Raw genomic sequence first — 17,524 nt, forward strand, 5'->3', positions numbered from 1 at the left:
TCTGATTCAGGCATATTACTTGTATCTGTTTTGATTAGATTCCTGGCTATGATCTCTTTCTGTTCTTTCTTTTGTCATGAATTCCTCTGTCTTGTCATTTTGCTAAGGTGTTTTGTGTGTGTGTGTGTGTGTGTGTGTGTGTGTGTGTGTGTTAGAAAGGCCTGTTATATTCCCACTGCTGAGAGTAATGACTATATTAAAAGGAAGTCCTATACTGTCTTAGGCCTGGTGCTTCAGGAGGTGTTTCAGAATGTGCACTCTGCTGTCGTGTTTTGGCTGCTCTTTCTCTCAGGGTTGTCCTCTGCAGAGTTTCTCCTGCAGTAGGGAGTGTTTGGATCTTCTGTGTGGCAAGATTTAACTAGGTGTGTTTTGGTCGGCTTGTTAAAAGATGCTAGATCCTATTTCCCCTAGAGCTGAAGCTTTGCAGCACTCTATGCAACAGTAGATTTAGTGCATGTGAGGGGTTTGTGCTGGTCTTCTTGGGGAGGAACCCTGCTGTACTGATTCTCAGGCACACTTACCCACATAAAGATGCTCCTCCAGGGCAGTGTCAGTATGCAGTGTAAGTGGCTGCAGACTCCACTGGAGGCGCTGTGTGGTTCATCACTGAAGTCTGTCAAGTGCTAATGGGGGGTGGGGTGGGGAGGGGGAGGAATGGTATTGCTCTACTCTTTTTCCCCAAAGCAGAGAATTCTCACCCACCGCCCACCACTCTTAAGTGAGCCCTCACAGTAGAGTGAAGAATCTCCCTTCCTGTGTCCCTAGTTTCCATCATATCCCTGCCATCACCCTATCTGTGTCCAAGCTGTCTGCCTGCCAAGCAGCACAGTTCTCCTGTGTTTTATCTTAGGTGCGTGCTTAGGTGTCAAAAGTCCATATGTGAGGGACCCGGTGTGTTATGCACCTACACTGATCTTCTGGAAGAGGGTCTCACCATGCTGTAGCTAGTGCTAATTTGTCCCAGAAAAGCGGTCCCATGATCATGCAGCACTTCAGAGTTTATGGTAAAGCACATCAAAAGCTGGCACCAAGATTTGCCACCCTCAGCAGGTGTCTCTGTTCCTATGCTAAAGAATAGGGAAGTACATTGGTGATGGCCATCTCTTTTGTCCCTGGAGAGGCCATGCCACTCTTCCCAAATGCACTCCAAGAAGGAGAACTGTTTCTTTGCATCAACCCAGGGGATGCTCAGACCATGCCTTCTGCACCTGGGCCTCTGTCTTCCTTGCCCACAGAAGGACCACTAAGCCCATCAGCAAGGGCTCTGGTGATGGTGCAGACTTTTAAAACTTCAGACTTTAACCTATGCTGTTGATAACAACTTTTGGTAGTCCTTTCCCAGTGAATGGTTTTGGGGGAGAGTTTTTCTTGAGCAATCCCCTGCACCTGCTGCTCTCCTTCTTTCCCTCTCACTCCTCTCGTTGTGATCAGGGCTCCCTCCCCTCCACATCATTCCAGGGGAATTGTTAAGACAAATAGGTTATGCTTTAAGGTTAACATGGTAGAGAAGTAGGGGACCCTAAGTTCATCTGATCCTTGGAATTCAGTTAGATAGTTATCAAATCATTCTGAACACCTGCAAAACCAATTGGAGATCTGAGAAAGGAAATGCTACAACTCTACAAGTAGAAAAGCAACCACTTCTAGGGAGTTTGAAGGTGCAGAGATGTGAATCAGGAGTCATATATCAGAGGATCTGGGGAGGGGAGGGACCCAGCCTAAGGAGGCTACCACCATGTATTATAAGCAGTGGAACATGAAATCCGAACTTTTAGATGTCTGCAATGGTGCGGGATGTCCCAGGCTTAAAGGTGCTCAGGTGGCAATGTGGGGCAGGAATCCCAGGTGTGGCAGCATGATATCAGGGTCCCTGGGGTCACAGGAAGAACAGGAGTGCCTGAATATGGCAAAGCTCCCAGGCATCAGAGTGGGGAAGCCAGCTGAAAATAGCAAGTCTAGGCCTCAGTGTGACCTCAGCCGCAGCACCTTCTTGCTAGAACATCTCCAAAGGCAAGGGAGACAAAACCAAAAATAAACTACTGTGACTTTGTCAAGATAAAAAGCACTTGCAGAGCAAAGGAAATGGTCAACAAAACAAAAAGGCAACCTATTGAATGGGAGAAGATGTTTGCAAATGAGAGATCACGTTTGCAAATGACCTATCTGATAAAGGATTGGTACCGAAATCTACGAAGGACTTATTCAAACTCAACACCCAAATAACCAAGAATCCAATTGCAAAATGGGCAGAAGCCATGTTAAGACATTTTTTCCCAAAGAAGACATGCAAATGGCCACCAAAAACATGAAAAAATGGTCAACATAAATCATCGTCGGGGAAATACAAATCAAAACCACAGATATTCCCTCATGCCAGTCAGAATGACTAAAATTAACAATACAGGAAACAACAGATGTTGTCAAGGATGTGGAGAACGAGGCTCTTATGCTCTTGGTGGGAATACAAACTGGTGTAGCTACTCTGAAACACAGTATGGGGTTTCCTCAAAAAATGAAAAATAGAGCTACTCTACAACCTAGCAACTGCACTACTAGGAATTTATCCAAAGGATATAAACATCATGATTCAAATGTGCACATGCACCCCAAGGTTTATAGCAGCAATGTCCATAAGAGCTAAAATATGGAAAGAGCCCAGATGTTCCCTGATAGATAAATGTATAAAGAATAGGTGAGACATATATATAATGGACTATTACTCTCCCATCAAAAAGAATGAAATCTTACAATTTGCAACAATGTGGATGAAATCAGAAGGTATTATGCTAACTGAAATAAGTCAGTAAGAAAAAGACAAATACCATATGATTTCACTCATATGTGGAACTTAAGAAACAAAACAGATGAACATAGGGGAAGGGAAGGAAAACAAAAATAAGATGAAAATTGAGAAGGGGCAACCTGTAAGAGAGGTTGAACTCTAGGAAACAAACTGAGGGTTGCTGGAGGGAAAGTGGGGGTGGTAAATGATTGGGTGATGGGCATTAAGGAGGGCACTTGATGTTATGAACATTTGGTGTTATGTGCAACTGATGAATCACTAAATTCTACCTGTGAAACTATTAAAAAAATAGACAGTCACTATTATAGGTCACTATTTAGTTTTCACTGGAGGCTAAGATTTCTAAGATTTAAAAGTCTGCCAATGTAATTGAGACTTCTGGAAAATGATAAACCAAGAGATATGTCAAAAACATATAGAGAATGAAAATCCATTTTTCCTTACGGAAAAAAATAATTTTGTCTTGAAATGTGACTAGTTATTTAGTGAGGAAAACTTAGGATAAAATATAAATGAAAGAAAAACTTATAAAAGATTTATAAAAGGGCATTTTTGAAAAAGAATTTTACATCCAGTCAGGAATAAGATTGTAATAAGTGAGTTTTAAAAGTACGATGGTATAAAATTAAAATTTGCATTTTTGCTCTGTAAAAACCTAAGTCTTCTTGGATTATAGGTGTGCTTTTGATAAAAAATTATAAACAATTTTTTCCAATATGCCCAGAAATACAAGGTTTATGTATTTGTTTATATCAGGTTTTTAATTAAGAAAACGAAAACTTCTCAATATTCATGGAGCTAAATTTTCCTAACAACTATACAACTTTCAATAGAATCTCTTATGGCCACTTTGGTTAAACAAATAATTAAGATGTTTTTAGGTTCTTATTTTAACTCCAATTAGTTAGCATACAGTATTATAGAAGTTTCAGGTGTACAGCAAAGTAATTCAACATTTCCATATCACCCTGTGCTCATCACCAAAAGTGCATTCTTTAATTCCCATCATGTATTTTAGCAATTCCCCACCCCTCCCCTCTGGTAACCATCAGTTTGTTCTCTGTATTTGAGAATCTATTCTTCTTTTGTCCCCCTCTCTCTTATTTTTTTTCCATTTGCTTGTTTGGTTTCTTATATCCCACATATAAGTATAATCATATGAAATTTGTCATTCTCTTTACTTAGCATTGTAATCTCTAGCTCCATCTACATCATTGCAAATTGCAAGATCTTATTCTTTTTATGGCTGAGTAATATTCCATTGTGTGTGTGTGTGTGTGTGTGTGTATGCTATATATTCTTTTAAAAAATATTTTATTTATTTATTATGAGAGACACAGAGAGAGAGAGGCAGAGACACAGGCAGAGGGAGAAGCAGGGTCCCTGCAGGGAGCCCAATGTGGGACTCGATATTGGAACCCCAGGATCACCCCCTCCCGAGCCAAAGGCAGACGTTCAACTGCTAAGGCACCCAGGCGTCCCTATGCTATATATTCTTTATCCATTCATTTATTGATGGACACTTGGGCTGTTCCCATAGCTTGACTATTGTAAACAATGCTGCTATAAGCATAAGGGTGCATATATCACCTTGAATCAGTGGTGTTTTTTACTCTTTGGGTAAATAGTAGTCAATTGCTGGATCTTAGGTATTTCTATTTTTAACTTTTTGAGAAATCTCCATACTGTTTTCGACAATGGCTGCACCGTTAGCATCACCATCAATCCTGCATGAGGCTTCCTTTTTTTCCATATCTCTTCCAATACTATTGTTTCTTGTGTTGCTAATTTTAGCCCTTTTGATAGATGTAAAGTGATAACTCATTGTAGCTTTGATTTGCATCATCCTGGTGATAAGTGATGATGATAATTTTTTCATGTGTCTATTGTTCAACCGGGTGTCTTCTTTGGAGAAATGTCTGTTCATGTCTTCTGCCTATTTTTGAATTGGCTTATTTGTTTGTTGAGTGTTGAGTTTTATAAGTTCTTTATACGTTTTGGATAGCAGACCTTTATTGGATATGTCCTTTGAAAATATCTTTTCCCATTCTGTAGATTGCCTGTTAGTTTTGTTGAGGTTTCCTTCATTGTGCAGATAATTTTTTATCTTGATGGAGTCCCAATAGTTTATTTTTGCTTTTGTTTCCCTTTCCTTCAGGAGATATATCTAGAAAGAAGTTGCTACAGCTAACGTCAGAAAGGTTACTCCCTGGGCTCTCTTCTAGGATTTTGATGGTTTTAGGTCTCACCTTTAGGTTTTTAATCCATTTCTAATTTATTTTTGTGTATGCTGTAAGAAAAAGACCCAGTTTCATTCTTCTGCATGTGGCTGTCCAATTTTCCCACCATCATTTAGAAAAGAGACTTTTTCCTGTTGGATTTTCTTGCCTGCTTTGTGAAATATTAATTATCCACATAGCTGTGTGTTTATTCTGAGTTTTCTATCCTATTCTATTGATCCATGTGTCTACTTTTGTGCCAGTACCATACTATATTGATGAATATAGCTTTGCAATACAGCTTGAAGTCTGGAATTGTGATACCTCCAGCTTGGCTTTCTTTTTCGAAGATGGCTTTGGCTCTTTAGAGTCTTTAGGACTCTAAAGAGTCCTAAAGTTTGGTTCCACGCAAACTTTAGGATTGTTTGTTGTAGCTCTGTGAAAAAAACTAGTGGTATTTTGGTAGAGGTTTCATGAAATACATACACTAATTTGGGTAGTATAGACATTTTAACAATATTTGTTCTTCCGACCCATGAGCATGGAATGTTTTTTCACTTCTTCGTGTCATCTTTGATGACTTTTGTTGGGAGTTTTTTGATCACTGACTCAATTTCTTTGCTGGTTAATCAGTCTGTCTAAATTTTCTATTTCTTCACGTTTCAGTGTGGGTATTATATATGTTCCTAGGAATTTACCTATTTGTTCTACATTGTCCAATTTGTTGGCATATAGATGTTCAATTTTTTTTTTAGTTTCTCTATCATTTATTTGTGCCCCAATATTTATTATTTCCTTCCTTTTGCTGTTTTTAGGTTTTGTTTGTTGTTCTTTTTCTAGCTCCTTTAAGTGTAAGGTTAGGTTATTTGAGGTGTTTCTTGCTTATTGAGGTAGGCCTGTATTGCTATAAACTTCCTTCTTAGAACCTCTTTTGCTGCATCTCAAAGGGTTTGAGCATTGTATTTTTATTTTCATTTGTTTCCATGTACTTTTTTTCTTCTTTGATATCCTAATTGACCCATTCATTGTTTAGTAGCATCTAGTTTAACTTCCATATATTTGTAGTCTTTCCAAATTTTTTCTTTTTTAAAAGATTTTATTTATTCATGAGAGACACACACACACAGAGGCAGAAGCAGGCTTCTTGCAGGGAGCCCAATGCAGGACTGGATCCCGGACCCTCAGATCATACCCTGAGCTGGCAGATGCTCAACTGCTGAGCCACCCAGGCATCCCAGTCCCCTCTGGTTTTTAAAGCCAAAATGTTATGGGGATTAGCCTTCCCCATGTGAGCTTCCTGGGGTGAAAGCCCATTTCTCTGCCCTCTCCATGTGTGCAGCTCCTCCCTCCTGGGGACAGTCTCCCTCCACTTTTCTGACCTTCGTAACCTTCGTATCAGATGCAGCTTCTCTATATTTAGTGGTGGAGTTTGTTCTATCAGTCTTTGGATCACTTCCAGGTTTAGTGAGTTGGATGTGGATGATATCTAGCTGTGAACGTGGGATTGGGTGAGCTCAGGGTCCTCTTACTCTGCCATCTTCCCAAGCTCCCGATTTGTTTTTTTTTTTTTAATTTTTTTATTTATTTATGATAGTCACAGAGAAAGAGAGAGAGAGAGAGAGAGAGAGGCAGAGACACAGGCAGAGGGAGAAGCAGGCTCCATGCACCGGGAGCTGGACATGGGATTCGGTCCCGGGTCTCCAGGATAGCGCCCCGGGCCAAAGGCAGGCGCCAAACCGCTGCACCACCCAGGGATCCCAAGCTCCCGATTTGTAACTCTTTGTGTTAAAACATGTACAGCTCTGCTCCTAATATTTTCCCCCAGGGCTCTCTCTTCTCTGTGAAGACCGCACACCCTGAGCAGCTGTCCTAACTTGGGCTCAAATAAGCCTCTTCCTTTCTTTTTTTTCTTAATTAGAAATTCCACAAAGTTTGTTCATTTTGTGTTGACAACATAAAAAATGCTGTTGGCCTTCAAAATGTATCCAGAAGGGCAGCCCTGGTGGCACAGCGGTTTAGCACCACTGGCAGCCCTGGGGTGTGATCCTGGAGACCCGGGATTGAGTCACACATCGGGTTCCCTGCATGGGGCCTGCTTCTCCCTCTGCCTGTGTCTCTGCCTCTCTCTCTCTCTCTCTCTCTCTCTCTCTCTATGTCTCTATGAATAAATAAATAAAATCTTAAGAAAAACAAAACAAAACAAAACAAAATGTATCCAGAAGTCCACTCTCCTGTCACTGCTTGGCTCGCTGCCGCACTGTTTAGTCACGGAGCCCTGTAGTGGCCTCTCAGTTGCTCTCTCTGCTTCACATTTGCTTGCACCCAAATGTCTATTCCCAATGCAGTAGCCAAGGCATCATCAGAAAGCAGGCCATACCTTACCACAGCTTGGCTCAAAACTGTCCTCTTTGCTCAGTGAAGTCATTCTACAGGTGGCACCAGTCCCTCTCACCCAGTTCCAGCTGTACTTTTGAGTCTCCTTGTTGGCCTTTCTATTTGTTCTTCCATTTCCCGGAAGCCCTCTGGCCCCAGATACTTCATCTGGTTGCTCCTTGACTGTCTTAAAATTTCTGTTCAAAAGGCACATCCTGAGAGGCCTTCCTCATCACCTGCATCTCTCTCTACCTTTCTTTCTCTGCTTTAGTTTTTTGTCACATATTTATCACTCCCATATTTATCTTGTTTATTCTAGGTCTTTCTCTACTGGAATGTAAGCTTCTCTGCTGCATGCAGGTGCCCAGGTAGAGCAGGGCTTTCTCTGGCCATGGCAGTGGGAATGAAGGCAGATTGAACATGTTAAGGAAAGGCGGCTAGCTCCCTGGGGCACATGGGAGACTGCGAAGTGGGGTCAAGCTGGCCTAAAGGTCATGAAGGCCAAGCGGCCACCACAGAAGTTGGATAGTATCATAAGCATTATTGAAAACACCATTCCCTGTGTCCTCACACTCATGTCTTCCCTTCAGTCAGTCTTATCAGTGTGATAAGAAATGATTCTCCAAAACTTGTAAATAGACAACATAGATAACTACTGATAAACACTCTCCCTGATTTAATTTACTTAGGCTCCTCTCATTAAGGCCCGACCCCCTGAACTCAGGAAATTTCTAGTAGGAGCTTTTGTTGAACTGCCAATCTTCCTTTTAGAAACTAAACCACTAGAAGCTTCTATCTAGCTGTCAGTCTTAGCTTCAGAGACAAGGTAACAAACTACAAGAACAGAGAAAGGAACATTTGAGGGAGAGCCTGCCCAGATGAATCAGAAAGTACCGGAGGAGGGGACCAACAATCTCTTCAGCCTCATTATAAAGTTAAAATTCCCTTCTGCATATTCATCCCAACCCTAAAGGAGCCTGTGTTCCATGGTTTCCGGAGACACAGCTTTGGAAATTATTCCCTGTGATCTCCTTATCTGTACAAGTAAAGATGGCCTTGTAAGGCAACTTCACCTGCTGTAATCTCTATCTGTAACTAACTGGGGGGGCAGGCCCACTTTGGTTCAGTAACACTTCGAGCCCTTTTTTCAGGCAGGCCTTGACCTTGGGCTTCTATGTCTATTCTAGCAGAGTCTAATTTTTTTTTTTAAAGGTAAAGTGGAGAGGACACCTGAATGGTGCAGTGCCTTTGGCTCAGGTCATGATCCCAGAGTCCTGAGATGGAACCCTGCATTGGGCTCCCTGCTCAGCAGAGAGCCTGCTTCTCCCTCTACCCCTCCCCCCTGCTCGTGATCTCTCTCCCTCAAATAAATAAAATCTTTAAAAAAATAAAAATAAAGGTAAAGTGGGTATTTTATTTATTTGTACTTAAACCTATAAACCAACCAGTCAACTGGTATTATTATCATGATGCATTGAAATATAAAGCCTCTTTCTACAAAGACTAGAATAATGAACAAATTAGGAGGGTTTTTTGTTTTGTTTTGCTTTGGTTTTGTTTTTGTTTTCAAAATAGGAGTTGTAGTAAAAACAGCACTGGAACAACTGAGGTCATCAACAAGTAAAACCTCTCAATCTCAGAAAACAAGGATAATCCATCATACATCTCTGTGTTTTTACTTCCTATTCTATTTTTTATTCAAGTTAATTAACATATAGTGAGTATTGGTTTCAGGAGTGGAATTTAGTGACTCATCACTTATACTTCCTATTCTTGAGGTTAGATTCTAGAACCCAAAGATATTCAAACTAGTATCCTATCTAGTTATCTACAGCCAGAAACATCTTTTATCATGTTGTGCACAGTAGCCGATCTACTGAAACCTCTCTGATTAGACTCTAAGCAAGCCCCCCTCCCCTACCACCCCCCCACCCCCCCCCCCCCCGCAGTGGACACAATGAGCATAAAGGGAAACGGAACATCAAGGCAGAGATCCAGGACCTAAAAGACAAATCCTCGGAGAGAACATGGTTCTGATCTTCTCTTTCTTGCCTTGGGCCATAACTTCCTTCTTCACTGTGCTCTCTACAGAAGTGGGTAGTGATTCACTAGTTTTACTAGAAAGAATCAGGGCTGGCCTGAATAAGCAAATCCATGGAGGAAGGAAAAGGAGAGATGGTCTCCATGTGAGGTTCTCAGCAGATGATATTTGCAAGGGTGCATAATTTTCTTTAGAACCATAAATCTCAGGCATTGAAGAGTTCCTAGAATTGCGTGCTTTGGGGCAAGATGGGCACTGGGCCGGACCTAGAAGCCACACTCACTGCAAGGCTATTGTAAGGCAAAAGGTAGCTAGCTGCCTGGTTGTCCAGACTGGGTGGGGAACAGGAAAACTGGGGCCACAGAACCTTAGTTTGCCCATAGCCACAGAGTCTAATTTTAACAATTCTGCTAGGTCAGTTTATCCAGAATCCCTCCATCCTTGATATCTAATCACCCTCCTTATCTCATCAAATTCCTCATCCCCCACCATCCTCCAGGTGCCATCTCATGGCTGGCCTGCCTTTAGCAGAAACCCTGTTAGCTCAGTATAGCAAGTCTCCCTTCTCGTCTCTTCTCATTTTCCATCCACTGACTCTCATTCTGTTCCTTGACTATAAATCCTTGCTTGTCCTTGCTATATTTGGAATCGAGCCCAGTTCTAGATGAGGTTTCCTATCCCCTACTGCAATAGTTCCTGAATAAAATCTGTTTGTATGGCTTAACTTCTGTCCGGCTCTTGTCCTTTTGGATGTTAGGTGTCCTAACAGTGGAGTGCTTAGCATTGCCTAGCAGACCTTTTGGGGGTGAACTGATTCCATGGGCACCTTTGACTGAGTTGGCTATTTTCTAATTCTGCAGGTATAGAGGTTAATTTGTGGGAAACTGGGATCCCTGGGTGGCGCAGCGGTTTGGCGCCTGCCTTTGGCCCGGGGCGCGATCCTGGAGACCTGGTGATCGAATCCCACATCGGCCTCCTAGTGCATGGAGCCTGCTTCTCCCTCTGCCTGTGTCTCTGCCTCTCTCTCTCTCTGTGTGACTATCATAAATAAATAAATAAATAAACTTTAAAAAAAAATTGTGGGAAACTGATTGCAATGCATATGGTTTCTGTGTGAGAGCAAGGCCAGAGAGTCCTGTTTATAGCAATACAAATAAAACATGTCAAGAGATGCCCCTGATTTCTGTCTGGTAAAAAACAAATAAGTAAAAAAGTAAAAAATAAAAATTACCCCAAAGTAGAAATCATAACTTTGAGTATCATAGTTTATTACCTATCTTTAGAATATTAACCTCCCTTCCATCTGTTAGCAATCTTTTTTCAACATTCCTTTGGTTGACTGATTATTTAAAAAAAAATCTATTGAATATCTCATTTGAATTGGTTATTGCAACAACATTCGGGGCCCCTCATAAATGAACTGAATAAACTCTTGACAGGGGTTCATCCTATATTTGCGTGAGAGTCGCCTGTTTTGCTTTTTTTTTTTTTTTAAGATTTTATTTATTTTTTCATGAGAGACACAGAAACACAGGCAGAGAGAGAAGCAGACTCCATGCAGGGAGCCTGACATGGGACTCAATCCCGGAATCCCAGGATCATGCCCTGGGCTGAAGGCAGACGCTCAACCGCTGAGCCACCCAGGCATCCCTGTTTTGCTTTTTAAAATTATTTTAGGGATCCCTGGGTGGTTCAGCGGTTTGGCACCTGCCTTTGGCCCAGGGCATGATCCTGGGATTCCGGGATTGAGTCCCATGTCAGGCTCCCTGCATGGAGCCTGCTTCTCCCTCCTCCTGTGTCTCTGCCTCTCTCTCTATGTCTATCGTAAATAAATAAATCTTTAAAATGAAATTATTTTAGCAAATCATCTCAGCAGGACTCACTTGACCAAGGTGGTGTAAAAATACAACCTGCTATTCCACTACCCTACTCTTGTTCCTCCAGCGTATATATTTGTTGTGCAGATTGTTCCCCCCACTAGCAGTTTTCCAGGGCAAGGGCTTCTGTGTTCGTTCACTGCTGTATTTTCAGGGGACCCTCAGTAAAGACTCAGTGAATGAATGAAGGACTGAATGGGATGCAGTCTGGAGCAGGGGAGTGGGGCCTCCCCATTGGCCGCTAAAGCACGCTAGCTGTCTTTGCACTCCTTTAAGTGTTCCCTAGATTTTTTTTTTTCTTCTACTAGGCCTGACTTTTGGACTTCCATGTTTGTCTCTGCATTGTCCAATTTTGGCAGGATTCCTGCTAAATAAATTTAGCCAGAATCTCCCATCCTTGATATCTGATCATCCTGGATATCCAGTGGGGTTCCTCACCCCCGCTTCCCCGAAGTGCTATTCATCATCCAGGGCTGCCTTCAGCAAGAATCGTGTAAGGCCGAGTCAGATCCAGCATCCGGAATCCTAACCCTGGATGATGTTTTCTCTGCCTCCTTTGCCATCCACTGACTCCCCCCCCCCCCCCCCACCCCCGGTTCCTTAGCTAGAAAATTTCACTTTTCTTTGTTGTATTCTGAATGGAGTCCGACTTCTGTCCCTGCCGGGGCCAGCCCCCGTTGCAGTGGCCCCGACACCTGTCGCGACGGCCGCCCTTAAAGCCTCCCTGACCGGGGATGCCTGGGCGGCTCCGGGGCTCAGCGCCTGCCTTCGGCCTAGGCTGTGATCCCGGGGCCCCCGGATCGAGTCCCGCGCCGGGCTCTCTGCCTCTCTCTATCATAAATAAACAAAATTAAAAAAAAAGAAAAAGCCTTCCTGATAGTGTTTCAACAGGCGTCGGGCGTGGGTGCTCCTTTTCTTGGATGTTTACAGTCATCGCTTTCTTTAATAGTGTTTCCGCATCATCTCCAGCCCCCGCGGAGCGCGCGGGCGCGGGCCGGGGGCGCGGGGCGTGCGGGGTCCCCACGGACTCGCCCGCGCTCCCCGCCGCGAGCACATCCCGCGCGTCTCCCGTGCACCTCCCGCAGAGGCCCAGCCGGGAGGGCAGGGCAGGGCAGGGCAGGGCGGGAGCCGGGGGGCAGCCGCAGCCGGGCTCTCCCCAGCGCACTTTTCGCCCGCGGGGTGCACGCCGGCCGCGGTCGAGCCCTCCGGTGCCGGGGACCCAGTGCGCCGGGCCGGCGCGGCTCGCTGGACTCCCTGCGGGGAAGACCCGGCCGCGCGGTCCTCGGAGGTGCAGCGCGGGCGGCCTGCGCGGCGGAGGCGGCGGTCGCCCAGGAAGCGGGTGCAGCACAGCCGGCCTCCCCGCCGGGTGTCAGGATGGCCGAGTGGTCTAAGGCGCCAGACTCAAGGTGCTCACCTTCCCCGCGGGTGTTCTGGTCTCTGCATAGAGGCGTGGGTTCGAATCCCACTTCTGACACAGATCTTTTGTGTGCGTCTCCCGCAGGACCCCCACAGCGTCCCAGGGACTGCTGGCGATTCTTTTTGCCCCCGAGAGACCCTGAGGTCGCCGAAGTCCTCCCGCAGCTCTTTCTGCGGGCGTGCGGCGGGGCCTGGGGAGGCACCCAAAGTCCTCCAATCGCGCTTTCCCTCCGACTCGCGTCATCGCCACATGTTTGGTCTAGCACGTCAGGAGAGGCGCGAGCGAGCCTTCCCTGGTGGTCTAGTGGTTAGGATTCGGCGCTCTCACCGCCGCGGCCCGGGTTCGATTCCCGGTCAGGGAATGGATGTTTTCTTTCCACCTTCAAAATACACCCCGTAGCTTTTCTGTTTTGGCAGAAAGGCCTTATGATAAGTGAACGGTGCGTCTGGCAAGGTCTTATGCGCAGGCTGGAGGCAGCGCTAACCGAGGCAAGGCGCCACCCCCTGGCTGCCCCGAACCTGGACGGGTCACCTGGATCTTAGCTGCTCACAGTGACGCTGGCAATTGTGGATCTAGAGAAGTCTCGTAAATCTCCCTCGTCCCAACATCTACCTTATTATTTTGAAGATATGCTAAATAATTCAACTAATGGCACAAGGGACGCTTGGGTGGCTCATAGGTTGCATGTCTGCCTTGGGCTCAGGTTGTGATCCTGGGGTCCTGAGATTGAGCCCCACATTGGGCTCCTTGCAGGGAGCTTGCTTCTTCCTCAGCCTATGTCTCTGCCTCTGTCTCTTATGAATAAATTTAAAAATTTTTTAAAAATGACACAAAAGACACAGATATTCTCTCTACCTAGATACAACCCTGGTTAATATTTTGCCACATTTCTCTCTCTCTCTCTTGCATCCCCAGCCTGCCACCCGTGTGACAATTGCAGAGGTCATTGCGCTATTCAACGTTAACATATCAGATGCCAGTTCACATTCAGATTTCTCCCAATTGTTCCCCAAGTATCTTTTATAGCTTCTTTTTAAAAAGCTTTTTTTCTAGGAATTTTCACTGTTCGTTTTCCTATTGTAATGCCTGTAGAAAACAATATATTGTAATAATAAGAACAGTTAGACCGCATTTAAATTCTATTTTCTTAACATTTGTATAATCTGAGCCTCTATACCTAATTTGTTGTTTTTCAAAGTATTCATTTCTCCTTGGGCACCTTTTCTAGACCTCCAGGCCAAGACTGACCTAGGGTACACACTACCTCACTATGGGTTAGATCCTGCTTTCCCAGACAGTCGCAAATCTGGCACAAAGAACTTTGCTTCTGTTTTGCTGTGCTCTAGCAGTTGCTGTTGTCCTTGTTGTTTGTTGTAATTTAGTCCAGTATGGAGCAAGGCGCAGTGAATGATGGATGGCTAGGTAAGTGGTCAGGTTGAGATGAGTAAGTTCCGACTGTGTATTTCCAGCTGAAGGCAAGTTGCTTATCTTCTCTAAAACTTAGTTTTCTAACCAGCAAAACTGACCAAAGGATGAAAAAGAAAGAGAATAAAATTCTATTTAACCTCTAAGTTTAATTTTCAAAACTTCTCTCCATCTTCAAAAGGAATTGGAAGGGATCCAAATACATGTAAGAACAAAAGAAAAAGAAAGTTGAAAGGACAAACATCTAAATGTAACTTTTATGATTTCTTAAATGATTTTCTGTAAGTGCTAGGATTATGAAAATCCTTAATTTTCTGTAACTGTAATTTTATGCATATGCTAATTTTCCTACCATGGGTATATATAATTTATTAGTAGATGAATACACTTTATTTGAAAAATTGCTCATATTTTACACAAAAATCAGCTCAAAATGATTCACAGAATTAAAAATTACATTCAAAACTATAAAATGTAGGAGAAAATTCTTAGGACTTCAGGCTTAGTGAAAAGTTCTTAGATAACAATAAAAGTATAATCCATAAAAGAAAACATCATTAAATCAAAACTTGCAAGAATTAAACATTTATTCTGCAGATCTTAAGAGGATGATAAGACAAGGTATAGACAGAAAAAGAAATTTATAAACCACGTATCTGACACCGGATACATAGAGAACTCTTAAAACTCAGTGGTAAAACAATAAACAATCCAATTTAAAAAATAAGCCAAAGATATGAAAAGACATTCATGTTTATTTTATTGAAGTAGGAATGAAAATCACAATGAGATGCCACCATCACCACCACAATGAGATGCAGAGTGACTAGAATAAAAAGTAGTGATAACACCAAATGCTAGTGAAGATGAAGAAAAACTGTATCACTTATTCATTGCTGGTCAGGATGTAAAATGGTACAGCCACTCTGGAAAGAGTCTGGCAATTTTTTACAATACTAAATATGCACTTACATTACAATCCAGCAATTATATTCCTGAGATAAAGGCTTCAGGATAGATAGAGAAATAGAGAAATGAAAACTTATGTTCATAAAAAAAACCTATATACAAATATTCATGGCATATTTATTTGTAACTGCCAGAGCCAGGGAACAATTGAAATGCCCATTGGTAGGTGAATAGTTAAACAAACTGGAGAATAGGATTCATAGAATAGCACCATAGAATACCAGAGAATTCTACATAGCAGTAAAAACACATGAATTAGCGATAAAGGCAACGAACTTTGGTAGAGCTCAGATAATTATGCAAAAGATCACTCTCAATCTCAAAAGGTCATGTACTGTATGATTCCTTTTATTTATCATTCCAGAAATGACAAAATTACAGTGAAATCTCAGAAGGGGCAGTCCAGAGAGCTGGGGCCTTGGGGGCCTGTGGGGCTTTTCCCTGGAGGTAACGTTGGTGTGCCTAGAGAGCTGGGGTCTCCCTACCCAGACAGGTGCTGGGAATAGAGAACTTGGAAGGAAGACAGGGACTCTGACTCAGGCTCTTTAGGGCCGTTAGGAAGACAATTTCCCATTTCTCCATCTTACCTGACTCTGACCTCAGATGCCCTCCTCTGGAGCACTTAAAGGACTGGTTAAAATAGGGAAGACAGGAAAAGTATTTGTCTGTCTAAATGGTGGGGTGGAAACCTACCCTGAGGGAGTTCGAAGGAGGCCCTGTCATCTTTGTTGGGCCTTCCCTATTCCCTCCCTCCTTCCTCCATTCACAGTGAAAGATTGATTGAGCAAATCATCAACCAAGTGCCAGGTTCTGTGTTACCTTAAATGCCTCTTGGACCAAGGTGCAGTTGAAGAAAGGGGAGAAGAAGGAAGAAAAGAGACCAAGAGGAAGGAAAGGGCGGGGGAGGGAAAGAGGTGGTAAGAGGGAGGGAGGGAAAACATGACCAAATGAATGCCAAGCACTTTCCAAACTTGGACATGCAGATCAGTTAAAGAGTAGACACATAATAATGTTTATTAAGTCACTGAAAAGAATAAGAAAAAGTCTTTACCTTCAAGAAGTTTCCATGTGCAAATAGAAAATAGCTGTACTGAATAGCAACTCAACCGCTCGGCCACCCATGCAAACCTCTTCACTGAGTTACTCTGAAATACACCTGAATTCTGGCAGAGTATAGGGACTCTCCTCCAGAAGGACGCTGCACCGAAATTGCTCAGCTTGGCCTTCTACCCCTGGCCAGGCTTCTAGTACCTGCCTGGAATTCCCAGAACACAAGTGATTCGACACGCAAGCTCCTCCTGCCCCCTTTCAAGCCCAGGCACTCGAGCACCTCCAGTTCTTGACCAGCAGCTTGGTTTGGCTGAATGTGGCTGGTGAGGAGAGTGGTGTGGTGAGTGTGCTCTCCAGGGTGAGCAGGGGAAAATCGAAATCAGTGGAGATAACTGTCATATATTTTGTGTAGAACAGAGAAATGGCAGGTATACGCAGCCATTTGTCCATGTGAGGGTGTGTGTGTGCATCTGTGGGGCACCGTGGAGGTCATTATATGTGCCAACACCTCATGGCTCATGTCTTCCTTTAGCTTCTAAGTCTGTATATGGGTAATGTGACATACACAGGTGTACACAGGTGTGGGAAGTGCCCACTGAATTTTGAGCTCCAGAGATCATCCCCTGGTCCACAGTGAACTGTAGGCCAAGGAGGAGAGTCTCGCACCATGGCTGCTCTCTCTCATCATATAGTTTGCAGGTATGTTATACTTAAAATTGATACACAAAGATAAAAAAAGGTGAAAACTATGTGACTTGTTTATTGTCTCTTGGACAAAATGATTTAGATGAGGCTTGTAAAACATTGCAACAATACCATTCAGTTTTACAATCAATTTGAAGGGTCATGATGTACCATTTATTTTATTTTATTTTATTTTATTAATTTAATTAAATTATTTAATTTGTCTCATCCAGAAACACTCCCACAGACACACTCAGAATGTTCTTTTTAAATTGGGATGTAATTGACATATAATGTGTTAGTTTCAGGTGAGCAAAATAAAATGATTTGATATATGTAAATAACCCAAAATGATCACCACAATGAAATTTAATTCACATCCATCACCTCACAGAGTTACAATTTTTTCTTGTGGTGAGAACTTTTAAAATCTACTCATTAATAACTTTCAAATATTAACAGTAGTTACCATGCTCTATATTAAATATTATTTAACAATAATTAAATTATTAACGATAGTTACCATGCTCTATATTAAACCCCTATCACTTTTTATTTATTGATTATTTAAATTTTAATTAGTTAATATATGGTGCAATACTCATTTCTGGAGTAGAATTTTGTGATTCATCCACAATATCCCATGCTCATAACAAGTGCCCACCT

General features: G+C 42.9%; 2 non-coding genes across 2 annotated transcripts; both read left to right on the top strand.

Annotated features, from left to right (window-relative positions):
- Positions 1-12,681: 12,681 nt before the first annotated feature.
- On the top strand, positions 12,682-12,787 carry TRNAL-CAA. Its single transcript has 2 exons — positions 12,682-12,719; positions 12,742-12,787. It is a non-coding gene; the product is annotated as a tRNA-Leu (tRNA).
- A 232-nt stretch (positions 12,788-13,019) lies between these two features.
- On the top strand, positions 13,020-13,091 carry TRNAE-CUC. The gene has a single exon. It is a non-coding gene; the product is annotated as a tRNA-Glu (tRNA).
- Positions 13,092-17,524: the final 4,433 nt, after the last annotated feature.

This window comes from Vulpes lagopus, chromosome 4, assembly GCF_018345385.1.
Source record: "Vulpes lagopus strain Blue_001 chromosome 4, ASM1834538v1, whole genome shotgun sequence".
Classification (NCBI taxonomy): domain Eukaryota; kingdom Metazoa; phylum Chordata; class Mammalia; order Carnivora; family Canidae; genus Vulpes; species Vulpes lagopus.